The sequence below is a fragment of the Electrophorus electricus genome, chromosome 19, assembly GCF_041902795.1.
Source record: "Electrophorus electricus isolate QZ-2024a chromosome 19, ASM4190279v1, whole genome shotgun sequence".
In the NCBI taxonomy this organism is placed as follows: Eukaryota; Metazoa; Chordata; class Actinopteri; order Gymnotiformes; family Gymnotidae; genus Electrophorus; species Electrophorus electricus.
The window spans coordinates 13,227,219-13,245,497 of record NC_137515.1 but is presented as its reverse complement, the minus strand read 5'-3'; the positions used below and the strand labels follow the sequence as shown (position 1 = coordinate 13,245,497).

Here is an 18,279-nt window from a genome sequence, read left to right as displayed (position 1 = left end):
TGTGTCTGTGTGTGTGTGTGTGTTTGGGTTGGGTGGGGGGTGGTTTTATCTTTTATTTTAACTTGTACTGCACTGTGTAATGATAAAGGTTGTCATGACTTGTTGATATCAGGTTCGGTTATCCAAGCCAGAACTTCTAGGAGGACCTCGCTCAGGAAATCAAGAGAGGACAATAAAGTTAAGGAAATAAGGCACTTCCAGCAGCCATGGCAACTTTGCATCGCTCAGCCTATCTGACCCATTGGATTGGCATGGTGAGAAATGTAGGACTTTGTGTGTTTTTGTAATCACAGCCTCTTGGATTCATGTTAACCACAAATGACATTGTAATATGAACTCTCCATTTCTGAAATGCTGTTTTGCATTGCCTGGGTATGAGGGAGTGTACTCAATTCATAATTGGCTTTTCTCGATATTGTGGCTGGTAGATTGGTTGCAAATTGGTGAAGAGGCTATTCATTCCAATAAAAATGAGAACCAATTGAGTGAGTTTGTCTACTGAGGAAAACAAATTCTGTTTGGTGAATACAGAGATAGTGTGGTCTAGAGAGAGGTGGGGGGGGGGGGAGTGATTTTTTCATTAGTTTGTCTGACGTGGAATGGCTCCTGGGTATAAGTCTGTTAAATTACAGAAGTATTCTTTTTCTCACCTATTTCCCAGGAGGCTTGGAGGCTATTGATAAGGCAACCCAGATAAACACAGCATGGGAGAGCGCGGGAACAATCAGAGTCATTCTATTACTATGCACCTATTTTATTATCAGACTAAACATCTAACCAAAAATAGAAACCATTATTCTGTGCACTTTGCATAACTTTTGTATATTTTTTCATTTGACATGCAGGCTGTCAGCTGTGTCTTAAATTGCCTTTCTATTTGTGTACAGAAGTCTAGAGATGGAGACAATGATGTACAATATAATTAAAATGAGTTTAAGCAGTTTTTCCCATAACAGACTTTAGTTTGATCTCTCATATGTGAAGAAAAGGAATTCAAATGCTAAAGGCCAAACACCCTGCCTCAGACTTCTTCAGCGTTTGTTCCGAGAGTCTGCAGCATTGTTTTGCAGTGTTTCTGTCTGCTCATGTTTCGTGACACGATGGTAGGGTGTCACTACTGAATTATTCTTCACTGATATATAAAACAGTCTGGAGTTTTGTTCCCTTGAAGTCTAATTGTGTGCTTTTTTTAGGAGGTTACTCTCAAGACTGTTGGCAAGTTCTTCTGAACTCCAACCAAACCCATGTCCTCATTCCTAACACCAGTCTGGCCCAAAGAGTCATACCTTAAGCTTCTTCTCTTTTACTGGGTGTAGAGCCGCTGGCTAATAGCACAGATGTCAAAATGCTGACGTGAAGGTAGGCCAAGGTTGAAAATATTGAACATATATTAAATATTGACTGTTCTTTAGTGGTAGATCACTGGTTTGTCTCCATTGGTTTAAAGAGACTGATTGCTTAGATTGATTTCAGTATATAAACATTTGGAGATGAATGGGAAAAGTGAGGTACTCTGATTCAAGGAACAAAGTCTCTTCCAGTGTCAAACTAGAAGAAACCCTGTGAATAACTGCATACCTGTAGAATCTCAGATGGTTGCATATCTCACTTGAGCTCTCTGGTAATATTCCATCACATTACACAGCGTGAAGAGGGCTCTTTATACTCAAGAGCTGAGCTGAGTAAGGCCCCCCCCTCTCTCTCTCTCTCTCTTTCTCTTTCTCTCTCTCTCTCTCTCTTTCTCTCTCTCTCTCTTGCTTTATCTCTCTCAAATTTCCAGGCTAGAGAAAAATACAGATGAGATCAAAAGGTTTCTCACTGATGTGCGGTTGGCCAATATCATCATGACAAATGCGAGAATGAGGTGCAGGAGTGGGATTTAGTTCTCTTGCTGTGAGCTGAATAGCAATAGCACTCTTAAGAGCATCCTTTAAATCAGGGCTTGGAAAAGTTTTCTAGCCCACAACCCCTTTTGATGTCAGGATAAATCAGTGCTTCTTCCATCCCATTCCTTAAAAAAACAATAATTTGGCACCTTTAAGAAAAACAGAGGTTTGCCTATTTGAGTGGCTTTGACTGGTATTTAACAGCCAAGAGCACTGAATTCCGTTTCAGCCACAATCAGTGAAAAGCTTTTGCATTTACTCGATAGGACAGAAAAGACTCTCCAATCATATGAGCTTAAAAGCTTGAAAGGGGCATGTTTAGTGAGAAAGCTGGCACTAGAGTGTCGATATAATACAAACCACAGCTATAAACATGCTTCAGTTTGTTCCACAGATTCATGAACAAATTGAAATAGAGATTTGAAATGATGATAAATTTGTAACATTCTCTTATTGAAGTTTGAGTTTGCACTGTGAAATGATCAGCAGTGTAAAGCAAGATAACGTAGAATGAAAGAATTACAAACAGTATGTCAGGATAGCATTGCAGTCTCGAGATTGTAAATGCGGCAAAACAAACATCTGCTTGCAACAGTTTTACTGCCAACCTCATACAACATGATAATAGAAAAGACATTTTAGCCAAAGACAGACTAAATAATTTGTATCCCTTCTTAAAAGATGCCATGATGTAAGATAAGGACAAGGAGTCTATCGAACAAAACTGAATTCAAATCACCTCTTAAAGATTACATTTAAAATCTCATTTTCTGAAAGTAACTCTGAAAGTTCTATAGTTTGTAATTGGTCCTGCAGTGTAATTAATTCGAATTTTGTCATATTCCTCTAAGCAACACTGGATCAACTACGCTGTCCTACGCTGGGACGTCTCATGTGACTGCCTGCATTCTTTCATGGCACAGCACTTCAGTGAGACTAAGCCTAATGCTGCCTTGGTCTTAATAAAAAATACAGAACTTACTCTGTTTGAGCCGTTTTGCTGTTGACTTACTCCTAACTTACTGACATGTTGCACAACCAAACCTCTTTTGAGTTTTAGATCATAGACAGATGTCCTGACATTCTGCTTTTGACGTTCTGCTGTATTTCCTCATTCAGTTTGAAATTCATTTGTCTTGCGATGCTAGGAAAGCATCCAGGCCCTGAGGCAACAAACATGAGTTGGTTATTTGGAGAGCAGTGGTTTCCTCCTTGGAAACCCCCCACCTCTTTGGAAGACCACTCTCGTTCAGTGTTTTTCCTAGTGGACTCATGGACACAGATTTTATCAAGTGCAAGGGTTGCTTGCAGATTCTTAGTTGTCACCCTAGAGAATTCTGCAGCATGCAGATGCACTTATATTTTTAGCATTAGTCCAGTCTTAGGCATTTATTCCATTTGCAAATGGTCTGCCTGGACGTGGACTGACGGAGACCCGAATATTTGAAAATCCTTTTGTAACCCCTTCCAGTCTAATTAGCTTCATAAACTTGTCCTTTATGATCTTCTCAAATATCTTCTGAATGGCATATGTCAAAGGTAAAACCCACACCTGCATGAAACACTTCATTCCAATTACATCCTTTTAAAGAATTAATTCTCCTCGTCACATGTTTTTCTAACAATGCCCTTGATGAATTAAACCATATTTTCCAAAGGCAAACACACGCAAATATAGTTATAAAATTCTGGTTGGATCATTTTTAAGCCGCATCAGTTATGATGGTGCCTGACTTGATAACAGAATGATCTGATCTGTCGCTATGTTTCTGTTCTAAAAGCTGCATGGAAAAAAAGCCTCTTAAAATATGCTGGTATACAGGCAGACACCACTTAATGGAGTCTGTCTCGCCAGCAGTCACGTTTCCCTCCTAAAAGTTGGAGGAAGAGTTTCTCCCATGTTGTGACTTTGCCCTTGGCCTGCCTGTGTAATCCCTGCACTGCCGCCCTCTAACCCATGACTCTCAGACGGCTCCTCAGGGGCCCTCTGGAGAAACGGAGCTGTGCTTTTGTGTGTCCGCCATGGGCAGGAAAGCAAAACAGCAGTAATGATGGAGAACTGTCAGGCCTCGAGCAGCAAGCACCCCTCAAGAGTCGAGTTGAGGGAGGAGTTCTCGCTTTGTTTTTCTCTCTCCCTCTCCCACTTTCGCCTCACCGTTACACAATTTGTCTGTCGAATGTCCTTTCCCAGGACGTCTAACAAAGCTGTTTACTTTCGTCTCACTCCAGGCAATCGGTCCAGCCATTATCAGTGTGTGAGAGAGCTGCATTAGCTGATGAAATACTTCAGCAAAGCCGAGAGGACCGGACAACTTTGGCCACAGTACATCATACCAGTTTTGAAGCATGTTATTTCAGTGACAGTACACAGTAAACTTTATGAATCATAAGCTTTCATTCACATTTTTCACAAGACGAGGATACATTTCTTTGTGGGCATATTTCATGTACAAATACGGGCTGCAGTGCAGTGGATGGAAAGCTCATATTGTCATATATATCTTCATATATTCATCTTTTAAGGGCATTATTGTGAAATGTTATCTCCCTTTATGTTTTTGAATTAAAAAAAAAAAAGTTAAAAACAAGGATATCACACACACACACACACAAAAAAACAAAAAAAACAAACATTGTCAGTGTTATCTGCATGAATACATAGTCTCTTATTTGTTTAAAGGTAGCGAATGGGGAGGGATCTAAAATAACATGGACAGCAGCGTGACTAACTATCGACTCTATCAGAGTGAAATGGTTCAGGCAATTCCTGTTAAGTGTTTGTGCCTGTGGCTGGCGATTGTGGTCAGGTAGAAGCTGAACAGATTGAAAGAGAAGATGGCAGAACCTAGTGGTGGGGAGATTTTACCTGCTTAAAGGGTGATAGATCAATTCCAGCTTCCACCTCTGTAAGGGACATCGCCTTCAGTTATCATTTATTTAATCTGGCACTTATTGTCGTGGGAAGATTGGAAACTTGAGGAAGTGTAGCTCCAAGTGTTTTCATGACCCCATCAACACCATTTAAACACATATTTACTTGGTTTTTAATAGTTTGGTATACAACATTTTGACAAGCCTGAAAAACATATTTTACAGAAAAGCATGCTATGTGACCTTTCAGTGTTTTATGGAAACCCCATTTCATGGAAAAACTCAGGCGTGCCTGTGATGATGACTCTTCCCGGCTGGTCACTGCACCAGGATGAAATGTTGAGAAACTGCACTTTGTATTTCCCTATGCAGCTTTACCTACTTTAGAGAAACGTAGTCAAAAGGATTCATATAGAGGACATGTCAGCTTGGACTCCAGGAAGCTTTTGCATGCAGCATTAAACATGCACTCACACGCACACACACACACACACACACACACACACAACACAAGGATCTCTGAGAGGATTATCAGAAATTGCTTGCTCTCTCTTGTTGATACTTGTGTTAATTAACAAGGGCAGGGCAACAACCATGTAACAGATTCATCACATCTTTGTATTAAGTGCATTACTATTTAGTCCGCCAGCCAATGCGTTTGGTAACCACACATCCGCTCGCTTAGCTGTCCTGCACTGCTTACAACGACAGATTTAATTCATTAACCTGGCAAGGGTCTTTGTGTTGAAGTGCTTGTGGACCTGTGTGGATTGTTGACACTTTGTCAATAGAACGGGGGCGAGGGTGAGCGAACACGTTCACAGGTGATGGAGACACTTCAGAGCCATTAGTCAGGCTCCGGCTAAGAGCGGCACATGTCTGCCGGTCTCTCTCGAGCCCGCTGGCAGACCCTCACGATCTCACGCCTTTTGTTCCTGAACATGGCCATTTTTATGTCGAAATGGTTTCAAGCACCCGTGGCCGCCAGATTTGTCCTCTGGCACCTGCAAACACACCGTCGTACCACAATGACAATAAACATGCTTAAAATGAGGTGAGCAATGCCAGCACCGTCATTTGCATTCATTTTCAGCCGTGAAAGGGCAGTGCATACACACACACACGCACGCCCGCACCTACCCCCAGTTAAAAAAAGAATATCCAAAGTGTCCTTTCAAACCTTTCATTTGTATAATCTGTTAAGTGAATGACTATTCCTCTTTACGGGGCAGCCACTCAGACAAACAGTGAGATGACTGTAATGTGGAAAGTGAAGATAAGTGGAACAGTCGCTGCAAATTGATCTGTCTGCAGCTTAGCACTCAGACCCAGACATGTGACAGAGCCCAAGCCAAAGGTACACAGCTACAGAAGACACAGCCCATACACTATTGTTTATATATTATGGGCATGAGTGGCAGTAGTATGTGTGTGCATCATATGTGTGCATATGTGCGCTACTGCCTTGGATTTGTGTGTGTGTGTGTGAGAAAGAGAGAGAGAGAGAGAGAGAGAGAGAGAGAGAGAGAGAGAGAGAGAGAGAATAAGTAATGTGCATTTCCATGTCCCGGTAAGACCATGTGTAGATGCTTGTTATGGATTATCATTGCAATGGCGTCGATGGCTCGGCCGCATCTTATCATTCCGCAGGATCTCTCAGCCCTGCCTGAGCCCTCTGCTGTCACACTCTGCTCATCACACACACACACACACACACACACACACACACACACACACGCACACACACACACACACACACACACACACACACACATGCGCACACACGCACACACACACACACACACGCACACACACACACGCGCACACACGCACATATGGGCACACAAAAAAAGACAAGAATATAAAAACTGACCTTGGTTCGTTTCAGGGGTGAAGTTCCCATGAGTGTGCGTGTGTGTGTGTGACACATATAATAACTTGGAGAGGAGAAAAAACAGCAAGTGCCACGAGTCCTAAAGAGGCTCCTACAGACTACAAACAGAGAAAGGGGTGGGGCCCAGTCCCTGAAGTCAGACAGAGGGACAGAGGAGGGTGTTGCGGAGACAGCAGCATACGATGTGTGGGTAGACCGTGCCGGCTGAAGTTAAGAGACATGCCCACACTCAGTCGCTGTCATTTCACAGTATCCAGGAGTTTCCAGATCCCCTAAAAAAATGCTGTCTAGCATGACACTTTGCCTGCCTGATAGGTGCACGGACATGACATGCACACACAGAGACATGACGTGCACATGCACAGACATGACATGCTCACGCACGGACACGTCTACCCAGGTAGGACTTCGTTTCATAAGTTCGTACAGTATCGCCTCCACACATAGAAGAGCCAGCTGCTCCCTCTGGCTCCAGGCCAAACATCTGGACTGGGCTGAACGTATTAGCTTAGCCAGTGTACTTTTCATTTGTTAGCCAAAGCTTTGCACACATAGAGCTTTTCCTTTCTTCTCACTATAGATGGCAAAAGACTGAAGAACTAGAAAGTTATGCAAAGAGTAGAAACGTCTGATAGCTGTGTGGGGCATACACGAGGGTGTTTTGGGAAAATGTGCACATCACCTTTATACTCTTTCAGTCTGTGTGTGACTTCTTACCCCCACCCGTCTCTCTCTCTCTCTCTCTCTCTCTCTCTCTCTCTTTCTCTCACTATCCTTTTCTCTCGCTCTCATCTCTGGGATCAGTCAAAGCAGTTCTGACCTTGGAAAAGACTGTTAACAGTGGGAAAAGTCTTATCTCAGCATCTCTCGCTAGTGCTCTTACTCGCACACACACAGGCACGCACGCACTTTATTAGAGCCTTCCTTCCTACTCCTCTTCATCAGTGTGCATTTTAAATCTAGGTAGGTGCTGGCTTGATTAATAAGCATGCGCTGCATGTTTAATGCTCCACTGTTTCCTCTTAACGAATTTTGGTGTTTTCTCTCAGCAGAATGCTGTCCTTCCTTGGGAAAAGTGTTTTGTGAATAAGGAAATTTTTTTTAATTAAACCATGTTTGTTTGCACCTGTTGAAAAGTCGGCAGGGACATTTCAGTAAATAAAATTCATTACCAACTCAGGCATGGGTTAAACTCAAATCAGGTTCTTATGCAAGCTTAGCCAAGTATCCAAGCCTTTCCTGTTTTCTGGTAGAAAGCCAAACAGGAAGGGTAATTTATTTTTTCACTGGAAAATTCTAAAACATAGCAAGAGTCTAGCACCTTCATTCTCTTCCCAGGCATATTGACCAATCTGTTTAAAAATTCATTAAGCAATAAGAGGAATTTCTCTCTCTCTCTCTCTCTCTCTCTCTCTCTCTCTCTCTCTCTCTCTCTCTCTCTCCTCTCTCTGTCTCTGTGCCCTTCTCCACATTTGTTTCAAAACCCCTTCCTTTATTTCTCCTACTCGTGTATTCCGGTTTGGAATGTCAGGCACTCAGTCATCGCTGGGGTCAGTCCAGTCTTGAACACTGTAGTCAAAGTGATTTCCATGGAAATGATTTGGGGCCGGAAGTTTTTCCTCCTTCTTCCCCGTAGGATGCCCCGGCTTTGAGGCGGAAGAAAATGGATTCTAGGAGACAGGAAGGAACAGAGAGGGAAGGGATGATTGCTGAGCAGTGCTGCTGGTAGCCTCCGTGTGATTGTATTCTCACCGATAACCCCGTGCCGCGCCTGTATAATGGCCAATCCATTTAAATAGCCTTATCTGGGCTCCCCCTGCAGAAGCTCGCCTGTTAGTCGCCGCGGAGAAGGAGAGGCGGAGGGTGAGATGAAAACGTAAGAGATGAGGAGGGTCATTGAGCATTACCATATAAATGACCATATCTGATACAAGCAAATGAGAGATCAACACAGGTATGAGTGTGTATGTGCATGAGTGTTGAAAGAGAACTACATTCTTCAACATCATCTACTAAAAACTGCTCCAGTGGCATGGCAGTTGTAAGTGATATTGGGCACTGAATATGAATGATATTCATTACAGGACACCAAGGGGCTTGTGATATTAGAATATTAGCACTGGCTAATTTTTAAAGGGAAGTTCCTATGCTAAGCATATTTATTGTAGCACTAGTTGACTGTACAGATAATCTAGGTATACAGGTATACAGGTATACTGTACATTTGGTGTATACAGGTATACATTTGGTAGATGTGCATGGTGAAAGGATAGAGGATAGAAGCCAGGAATTCCAGTTCTCCAAGTTAATGATTTTTTCTTTTATGATTGAGAAACTCAACATGCGCATCCATGTATGATTTTATTCCAATGCTGCTCCAGGTAGTTATTCTTGCCTTTATGATATTAGTCTATTGATTTAGCGGCAGGAGGGGTGTGTACTATTTGGAGGCAGCCTTTGGGCTAGCCATTCATCTAGCTGACGGCAGACAGGGGGAGAAACTGATAGGGATGAAGAGACGTAAGAGCAGGGCGTAAGAGCGGGGCGGTGCCCTGTGCCCAGGGCACTGCCACGCACTTCCTGGATGTCTCCCAGCTCCGCTGTCTCCATCCACCCAGGGGATTTCCTTTAAAGCCTACCCGCTGAAAGCAAGAAGATGGCATTATTTATGCACCGGAGACTGTGATTAACTCCTCACCGAGGTCTTATTGAAGTGAACGTGCTAATGCTGCTGCCAAGTGAGGGAGGTTCCGAGCTCTAGGAGAACAGAGTAATGCCCAGAGTCTTGATGGGAAAGCACTGAGCTGATAAATAAGTAATCAAAGAACTTCATAACAGCGGCGCCGTTTAACCCGGCCGGGGCCCTATTTGCTCTCCTGAGGTTGAAACTCAAGCGGTGTTGACTGCTCCTCCCGCCTCTCACCAGAAAGTACTTCCTGTGTAGTTTGCATGCGTGCGTGTATGTTTTGATGCAGGTACGGGAGGTTGTATGTGACTACATATGTATATGTTTATTTACTAAAGGAGGAGCCCGGTTGCTAATTATAGCATATCAAGGCAAGAACGCAGCAGCAGGGCGCATTTGTGACTGGCATCACGGTAAATAAAGGGTACATCATAATCTGTGCCAGTACCTGTCCTTGGGAGAGTTCTGCCGCGAATACAGGCCCTGGACATATTTGCAGAGTGAAGCGACAGAGCTTTACCTCCACATACACTGTGAAATATTAAACAGCCTCAGAGATGCCAAGAATGGTGAAGGAAGAAAAAAAAAAGTGTTTTGGGCAAACTTTTTTATTGGCAAACAGTATACAAAAGGGAAGAGGGAGAGATAGCGGTAAGGGTAGGAGTGATGGAATGACTGATTCATATCAGCCTTGCTGCGCAGAGCACAAAACATAATCTACAAATCCAAACCAGATCCATATGAAAATTGTTACCCAGTTGCCTGTAAGTATGCTTCTCCAGTTCTCCAGCACTCCATCTTTTGCACATTATCGCTCTCGTCCAAGTCCGAGGCCATATGTGAACCATCCACAGGCCCAAACAAATTCAGAATGTAATTGCCATTGTTGTGATCCCCGGGTCCGCTTCCTCTAACAGCAAGGTAGCCTGCACCGCTGCGCACACGTCTGCTCTTCATCACGGTCCTAATGAGGCTAGGAGTGCTAACACACTGTTCCTTTTGCATCTGTGTGCTGCCAGTTTGTTTGTCAGCTGTGTCTGGCCCGACCAGCATCCTTAGCCCTGTGCCTTCATCGCCCGTTAATGAATGACTCCTCCGATCCGCGTTCTTCGAATCAGGCACAGATAATGGATATACATCTTTCTAAATAGGCAAAACACAACATCACACCGCCCTTCGATTGGTTATGCGGTGTGGCGGAGCTCCAATTAGCCTTGATGGAAGGCGTTTTCACGTGGAGCAGAAAAGGGATGCCTGTGTTCCGGTGTCTGATAGCGTGATTGATTGGAATCTTTTTCTCCGTGGTTCAGGGCGGCTGGGAGTCATTAGAGTTGCTCGCCAAGGGCGGGCATGCGTGCTCGTGATTCAACAGTTTTGCAGCACTGCCACCCTTAACGAGGAGAAAAGTTCTGAGATCCGAGAAAAGTCCAGAGTTCCGAGCTCCTGGATGGCCATGAGCGTAGGAACCAACTGGAGCTTTTTTCCTTCAAGACTTTGTTTCATGTGACTGAAGCTACTGGTTGCTAAGCATTTCATGTATTACTATTGTAAGTGAGTTATCCATTCATATGCAGCATGCCAAAAAACCCCAGCTATTTTTGATGCGGCTTAGTGAATGATCCTTCCTCAACAGAGAATTCTGTCTAGTTCTCATTGTTTGTACACAATGAAATTCAGGGCAGTTTACTCTTGATTAACAGTTTAATGGATGTTATTAAATCCAGTGCCTTGTCCTAATTACAAAATGTCAGGCTCATACATCATTTTAATTGATATCAACCTTGTGCCACATGTGCTGCCAATATTTAATGAGAACTTCCCAAACAATCTCACCTGATACCGTGGATAAGTGATAGTGATTCCATTTCAGTGTGTGGATGTGTCTCATCTCACAGTGACCCCTTGAGCTCATCAGTAGACTTCTCCACTGGGATAGCATCTTGTTGGGGAAGTTTTATTAGACACCTGATGACATAGTGAGCCTCCGTAGTGAATCACTGCATTCATTTGGTATCCAGCTGTGTCTGCTATGCATAGCCACTTGGGTAAAAATCCTGCATTCTAAAATGAACTCTGTAAAATATGTATAGAGTCAGTAAGAGCCAGAAGTAGGTTATTGTAGAACACTTAAATAGAATGTGTAATATAAAAATACAATATACTAGCATCTTATACAAAATGGATGTTATAGATTTAATCTCAGTACATCTTTGATTCATATATTGCAAATCGCAGTACTGTTTCTAAACTGTTCTAAACTACTGCACATCTGTACCAGAATCAGTTTTGCCAAGAATATATGTTATATATATGGACTATTTACAGATATACAGAGAGTATGGAAAGTAGAGAATAACGTAGACTTAAATGAAAGAGCTATATTAAAATAGAGGTATATGAGATTAGGTGTAAAAAGAATATTGTTGAATATTTACATATGAATTTAACGTTACACTCCCTTATCCCATCCAACACAAACACGTGCTGTGGGCGTCGTTGTGACACGCCCCTTATTTGTAGCCACGCCCCTTGCTAGCTTTTACCTGCACGTCGCTGCACACGTCATCTACGAGAGTTGTCGGTCGTCGTTAACGGCCGTGCTAGCGTGCGTGTGTACGTTTGCGTTTGTTGTTCAAGATAACGATTCTGTGAATAGATCGTTACTCGTGCGTAGGTTTCTGCGTTTCTATCACGTGTGAGGGCCATTGCCGTTTATCCTGTCTCGGGCCGTTACGATGAACACATGAACAATTTTTGCAAGCAATAACACAACTGTACAGACTGTACACTTAGTGTTTATAATACATTCGATATCGTTACTAATCTTTTTGTGTCAAATTAGAACATATATTCGTTAAACACTTTTATAACTGCCTGTTGCAGACTTTTTAAACTAGAACAAACATACCTGTTGACAGCGTGCATACATCCATAAGTGAATATGAAATGGTAATAATCTTTCTAATAACATTAAGCATATGTAATATTCAAATAAGTATCATATTCAGTTGCACAAAGGGTATGAAACCAGATACCTTATGGGAAACACCTAGGCTGGTACAAACAGATTTTGAGTCATGTGGAAAACTCCACAGGAGTGACAAGTTACGAAGACCATCCATACAACTCATCAGAAAAGGATGACTGGTCCAGCCAAAAAAAAAAAAAAAACCTGACAGAAAACAGCTCCTAACTGGTAAAATGTTAGACTGAGTGTATAAAAAAAAAATTGAAATGAAATTTAGGAAGAAGCCTGAATACTCCATACTGCTTTGGATTACCTCTCCTAGTACCGGATATATAGATATATAGATTAGATATATAGTCTTACTATTCAATCATTCCAACGTGTGTGCGTGTGTGTCATGATATTGACATTTTAATACCCTAACTATTGCGCTTTTCTGGGGCTAAGTTTCACCTTGATTAAACTGATCCGTAATGTTGACCTCTCCTGCCGAACGCATACACTTATCATGCCAGAGAGCTATTGAGAGGCTGAGACTCCAAGCTAGTTAAAGGGAGATACAGAGAGACGAGGTGAAGTGGGAGGGCGAGAGCGAGAGAATGACTGCAAGCTAAAAGCTGCTGTTCCCTGCACTCCCCCTGCTCCATTTTCCACCTACAGTAAATTGGCTCATTAGCCTGTTCAAATGTTTGAACATCCATAAGACGACAGAGGGAGAAAGAGACAACTTCCATTTACGCCGTGAAAAGGCGCGCTGAATCCTCTCGTGGCGCCAGCTTCGTTAACCCCCATTTGCTTAACCAGCAGCCGCTGTTTCCAGGCTGGCAATTAGCGATCCTCCCGTGACCCCGACAGATCCGCTCTGTGGCCCAGGCGAGCCCGCCTGCTGTTAATATGCGTGAGAGCTAGCAGCCTCCTGCTGCTCAGTCTCTCACCCCAGGGTCAGCGGCGTCCGGGTACGACGGGCACTGCGGGTACTCCGTTGGCCCCTGTCACTGCCTGTCACCCCACGTCACCCCCTGATTACCTCGGCTCCGCAGAACTGACAGCTTAGCGGTGTCTTCAGTCTTCTCCCTACAAAGCATCCGTGGCGTGGAACAAGTTTCGTCGCCGCCCCGGTTGAACGATCGAGCGCTTAATAGGTGCTAGCCAAGCACACATAACATGCCAAGTGCTTAATCTTATTAGAAATATTATTTCCATTTCATATTCGTTTAAGCTGACATGCTGCAGAAGGATGTGATTGGGTGTCATAGGTGTGGGGGCGTGTCTATGCTGTGGGTAAACTTGTACAGGCTAGGATAAACAAGTAGATAGGGTAGATACTGAACCACTCTCCATGTGTCTGAGTGCAGTACGGGAGCTGACTCAAACCCATAGGTACATAAAAAAGATCTCGAAAAAGGACCATTGTAACAGTGGCTTAGCCTAGTAATATCTGCTCTTCATTCTGTCAAGGGGTGCAGAGAGATTGATGGTCCACCAAAGAGCCAAAATATTCATTTAAAATCAGCATTCTAAAAGTAGGGTGTGCCCTCTACAAGAGTGGGTGCCTTAAAGTCATTCCTCACACGCAAACACGCAAACAGACACACACGCACACACACTATCTCTCTCCTCCTTTTGTTGTTGTTGTTGGTCCTCTTCCATCTCTGTCTCTCTTTCGTTCCCATCCTCTCTTGGCCTCACTGTGTCCATGAACACTTGCCTGTTTATGACTCCCAAGTCACACCATTAGAGTAGAGACTTCCTCTTCGTCTTATCTTGACCTTCTTTTCTCTTTATATGCAGTTTTTAATGCCCCCCCGTCTCTCTCTCTCTCTCTCTCTCTCTCTCTCTCTCTGTCTGTCTGTGTGTGTGTGTGTTTGTTTGTGTATGTTTAATTAGCTCAAAACCTCGTAAAGTGTCTGTTTAATTGGCCCAAAATGTGGTAAATGACTTATCGAACTCCAAAAGGCATTAATTGTCCAAAATGAACCCTTTTGAACGCTCCTGTCTGGTCTTATTTGGCCAATAATGTCTCCCGACCCTGCAGGGAAACTCCCATCTTCCAGCTTGACATTAATGTTCTGGGACATGAGCCACACAGGGGGTTTTGCTTCAGCCTTGGGAGCATTGAGCACACCAGCCGAGGGCCCTGTGCTCTCTCGAGCTCGTCCCAAGGCCAAGAAGGTATCCCCTGCTCTGGCTGTTGACCAGAGTGCTGAGCACGCAGATCACTGCCAGCTAGGAAAGCCTTCACAAATGCTTGCTTGGTGCAAGGTGCACTTTGGTTGTCGGAGAATTGTGCTCCCTCCCACCCACTCTGATTCGCCCTCAGTGCCAGCCTGTCTATCATTGTCTGGGTATTCTGATTTTTTCAGCTGTGAAGGATGCCTCACTTAGAATGATTCGCATGACAGCCTCTCTGGATCTCAGCCTGGCAAATTCATGGTCAAATTCCATCAGTGCAACATGTTATGTATTAGGCATTATTCTTTGTAATAACCCTGCTTCTTTGTCCACGATGGCCATTAGAGGGTGTGATATATTGCTCATAAAAAAATAAGCATGCAAAACAATTATGTAATAAAAACACTGGTGACACTTACCAAAATATATCTCCAGTCCAATTATCACTGAAAGCAAGCAAGACTTTAAAATCTAACTACACACCATTCATATTAATTTCTACATAGGGCCAGAAAATGTCACAGTATTTACTGAAACGTTTTCCTAAGGATTAATAACTATAAGACAAGAGTTCAGGGCATGGGCAACAAAAAGGTTTGTGATGCTGTCAGGTGTGATCAGGACCAGGCATGTGTCTGCAGGTGACAAGCCTTCTGTGTCTGTGTCAAACGGACACAAGACGTTTGGGCTGCAGAGAGTAGGCAGGGGGACTGAGCATCCCAGACAGAGGGGCAGCTCGCACCAAGATGCAGCTGATTGCTATGGTAACAGAGAGATGCCTCCCTGAGTCTCCGTTCTGCTTTTATTGAGGAGAAATGTGTCAATATAAGATTTGCTTAGGTACATAGTTTATTAAAACTTTGTTTAATTATTTAAAATATGTTATATTGTTCTTTTAACGTAAATACTTTGCAGTATTTGGATGACAGTTTGGATGAAAAATATAAACATGTTATAAGAATGGTATAAGATCATGTTATGTCATTTTCTCTTTTTAAATGTGTGGAACAGATATACTCAGATTGATGAGAGATAAATATTCCTCTTTCTCATATTAACTGTTGCATATGATCGCTGGTGTGCTAAAGCCGGATGAGGCTTTCAAAAATAATCAATATAGTTTGAAAGCAATAAAAAAGGGAATTCGGATAAATCGTTAATTCTATCGGTTTATCATATGGCTCCCTAATTGTAACAGCATTAGCCGGCAACGAGTGCTGTGGATTGGAACTGCAGGGAAAATGTCCTTAGCGCAACTTTAGGACCCGGAGGATCGTGACGGCATGCCGCAGGAGAAGTGCGCTGAGCGATTTGTATTCCTATCCGCTCTCTGCCCGCATTATTGTACAGATAACCAGTCTGAATTCCCATCTTTGGGGGGGAGGATTAGATTCTTTAGAGAGGAACCGCTTTTGGCGTTTAGGTTTTTTTTTTTCTCTCTGAATTAAAAGGCACTTTACGAATCGGAGGCGCTTCTGCACATTTGACTGTGGCTTGTGGAACTGCGCAGGGCGTTTAGCGCACAGGTATTGGTGGCGGGACAGTTGCAGAGAGATTCAACAAGCATGGAAGAGCGTTCGTTCCAGCGAGCTGAGTGACAGGACACTGAGATAAAAAGGCTGTGCGCAAAGTAGGTAAGTTCCTTATACAAGTTAAATGTTAACTACGCATCCTGACGTTGTCCCATGGGAGTTCTGGGCGGTTTAGGAGAACTGTCTTAGAATCGGAAGGGCTGAAGAGAAAAGTTTAGAAACTGAGTAATAATCACCGCTTTGTTTATTGAATACACTGGTAAATGCTAAAACAACATCTTCGTGTAATCGTAATGTCTGCGGTGGGGCGTATGGAAACTAAGACATAGCGATCTAGACAGACACTGCGCTTGGTGCTGATGTTGCTTTATATGATATTAGAACTTTAAGGAGCTCAGTAAAATTCTAACAAAATCAAAGAATCATTGCAATTAAGTACAACTTGCCAGTGTTTTCACTTTTTTTCTATATCAGATACTTAGAAATTGTGAATAAACTCTAGTTCATTATGTATCATTATCCTACATATGTCATATGTCACAGTTTCGGAGACGGAGTGTCTCTCTCTCTCTCGCTCTCTCACTCTCTCTCCCTCTTTCTCTCTCTCTCTCACTCTCTCTCTCTCACTCACTCTTTCTTTCTTTGTGTGTATGTGTGTGTGTGGTGGAACACGTAGGAAGACCTGTGGTCAGCACGCCCCCCATTCATTGCTTGACTAAATTGATTTGCCATCGATTTCGGTCAAATGTGGTTGAGTAATACATGCCTATATTTTGGGTTCCTCCGGGGGGGCCTATATCCGCGGAAAGAGCGTAGAGTTGATCTGCCCCCATGGGAGTGCTGTCACTTCATTCTTTTTATGCGTTTTCACATGTATTAGCTCTTATCGCTGCGTTTATCGCATAGCAATAGCTTTGTGGGTTTGAGAATGTATCGATATGCTTGTGAAATTATTACATTTGTTGTGTTCTGGACATTTTGCAAAACCGCAATCAAGCAGACCATACTGATATACCCCAGACTACTTTAAAATACATTTGATCAAAATCCGATCTCTAATAATCACTGCATGATTGAAAGAGGGCGACACACGGTAAAAATAGACGGACTATTTCAGCGTTAATTTATCTCAGCTTTTAATAACTTTGATTAAAACAATGGTAATTACACACCCTGATATTGCACTTTGCGTGCAGAGAGCTCGTGTGCATCGAGGTTAAACCAAAGACCCCCAGAGCAGCTTGTCTCGTCCTCTTCATTTTGCTCCAAATGTCATTCTCAATAAATAAGGGAGCTGTCCAAAATGGATGGTGCTGAAAAGGAATGCGCAGAGTTTATTGCTGTTTATGTATTCGTATGGGACATGGGCACGTGTCTGCTTTTCAATGGCAAATGACAATTAATGTGAGGAATCCACTTTTGGCCTTTGGGCTGTGGTCTCAGATAATTGTAGAGGTGGTGATGGTTTTACTTTGCCTGACCTAAGGCCTGTATTTAATGTAATCAAGGGACTGTGATACCCAATTCCAGTCAGTGGACTCTCTTCAATTAGAGGAAAAATCCTTCTTTGCACTAATATTGGTGTAGCCATTCATCCAATGGCAAAATTCAAAAGGTTAAAGCCTAATCTAATAATCTTGCCATTAGAATTTGCTAAACCTATCACACAATCAAGAATAATGGAGACTACACAAAATCCACCCAAAAGGTGATTTGATTATTATTAATTTGTTCTTATTGTTTCTCAGTTGGTATAGACATGGTATGCTATGCTATGTTGTATATTTCTACGGCTGTGCTGTGTGGTGTGGGGTGCCTGGCCGTGTCTGACCATATCGGAAAGCAAAGCCAGTGGTCACCAAAGGCTATACTTGATTAGTATTCAGCAGAGCCATCTGCTTCCTCTGCTCTTTAATTCTCTGTGATATGTGTGTATGTGTGTGTGTGTGTGTGTGTGTGCGCACACGCGTGCATGTGTGTTTTCTTTCTCCTCATTCCTATCTTTGCTAATTTTGAATGTGTACCTCTAAACAACACAACAATTGTCAATAGGAGAGCGAGTAGCACCTTGCCTGTCCCCTTTTATCACACAGCCATACCTCTTAGAGGCCTGATTTATCTAGTGACAGTTGAAATTGCTTTTCAAAGAAAACATGGCTACAGTGCTCACTCCTAAAGCACTAGGAGTTGTTTTTCACTCCACCATTGCTTTGTTTCCCTGCAATTGTTTGATTAAAGGGGAAAAGCCCTCGTGTAATAGAGTAAATATA

General features: G+C 42.9%; 1 protein-coding gene across 4 annotated transcripts in view; it reads left to right on the top strand.

The window, feature by feature from the left end:
- The first annotated feature begins 15,813 nt into the window (after window positions 1-15,813).
- Window positions 15,814-18,279, top strand: part of LOC113570017 (roundabout homolog 1-like) — a 129,385-nt gene continuing 126,919 nt past the window's right edge. For 3 of the 4 annotated variants that reach the window (XM_081702259.1, XM_081702260.1, XM_081702257.1), the window contains exon 1: window positions 15,814-16,111. The gene's annotated coding sequence lies outside the window, so the exon portion shown is untranslated. The remainder of the gene's footprint in view (window positions 16,112-18,279) is intronic. The other variant, XM_081702258.1, reaches the window with a different exon arrangement.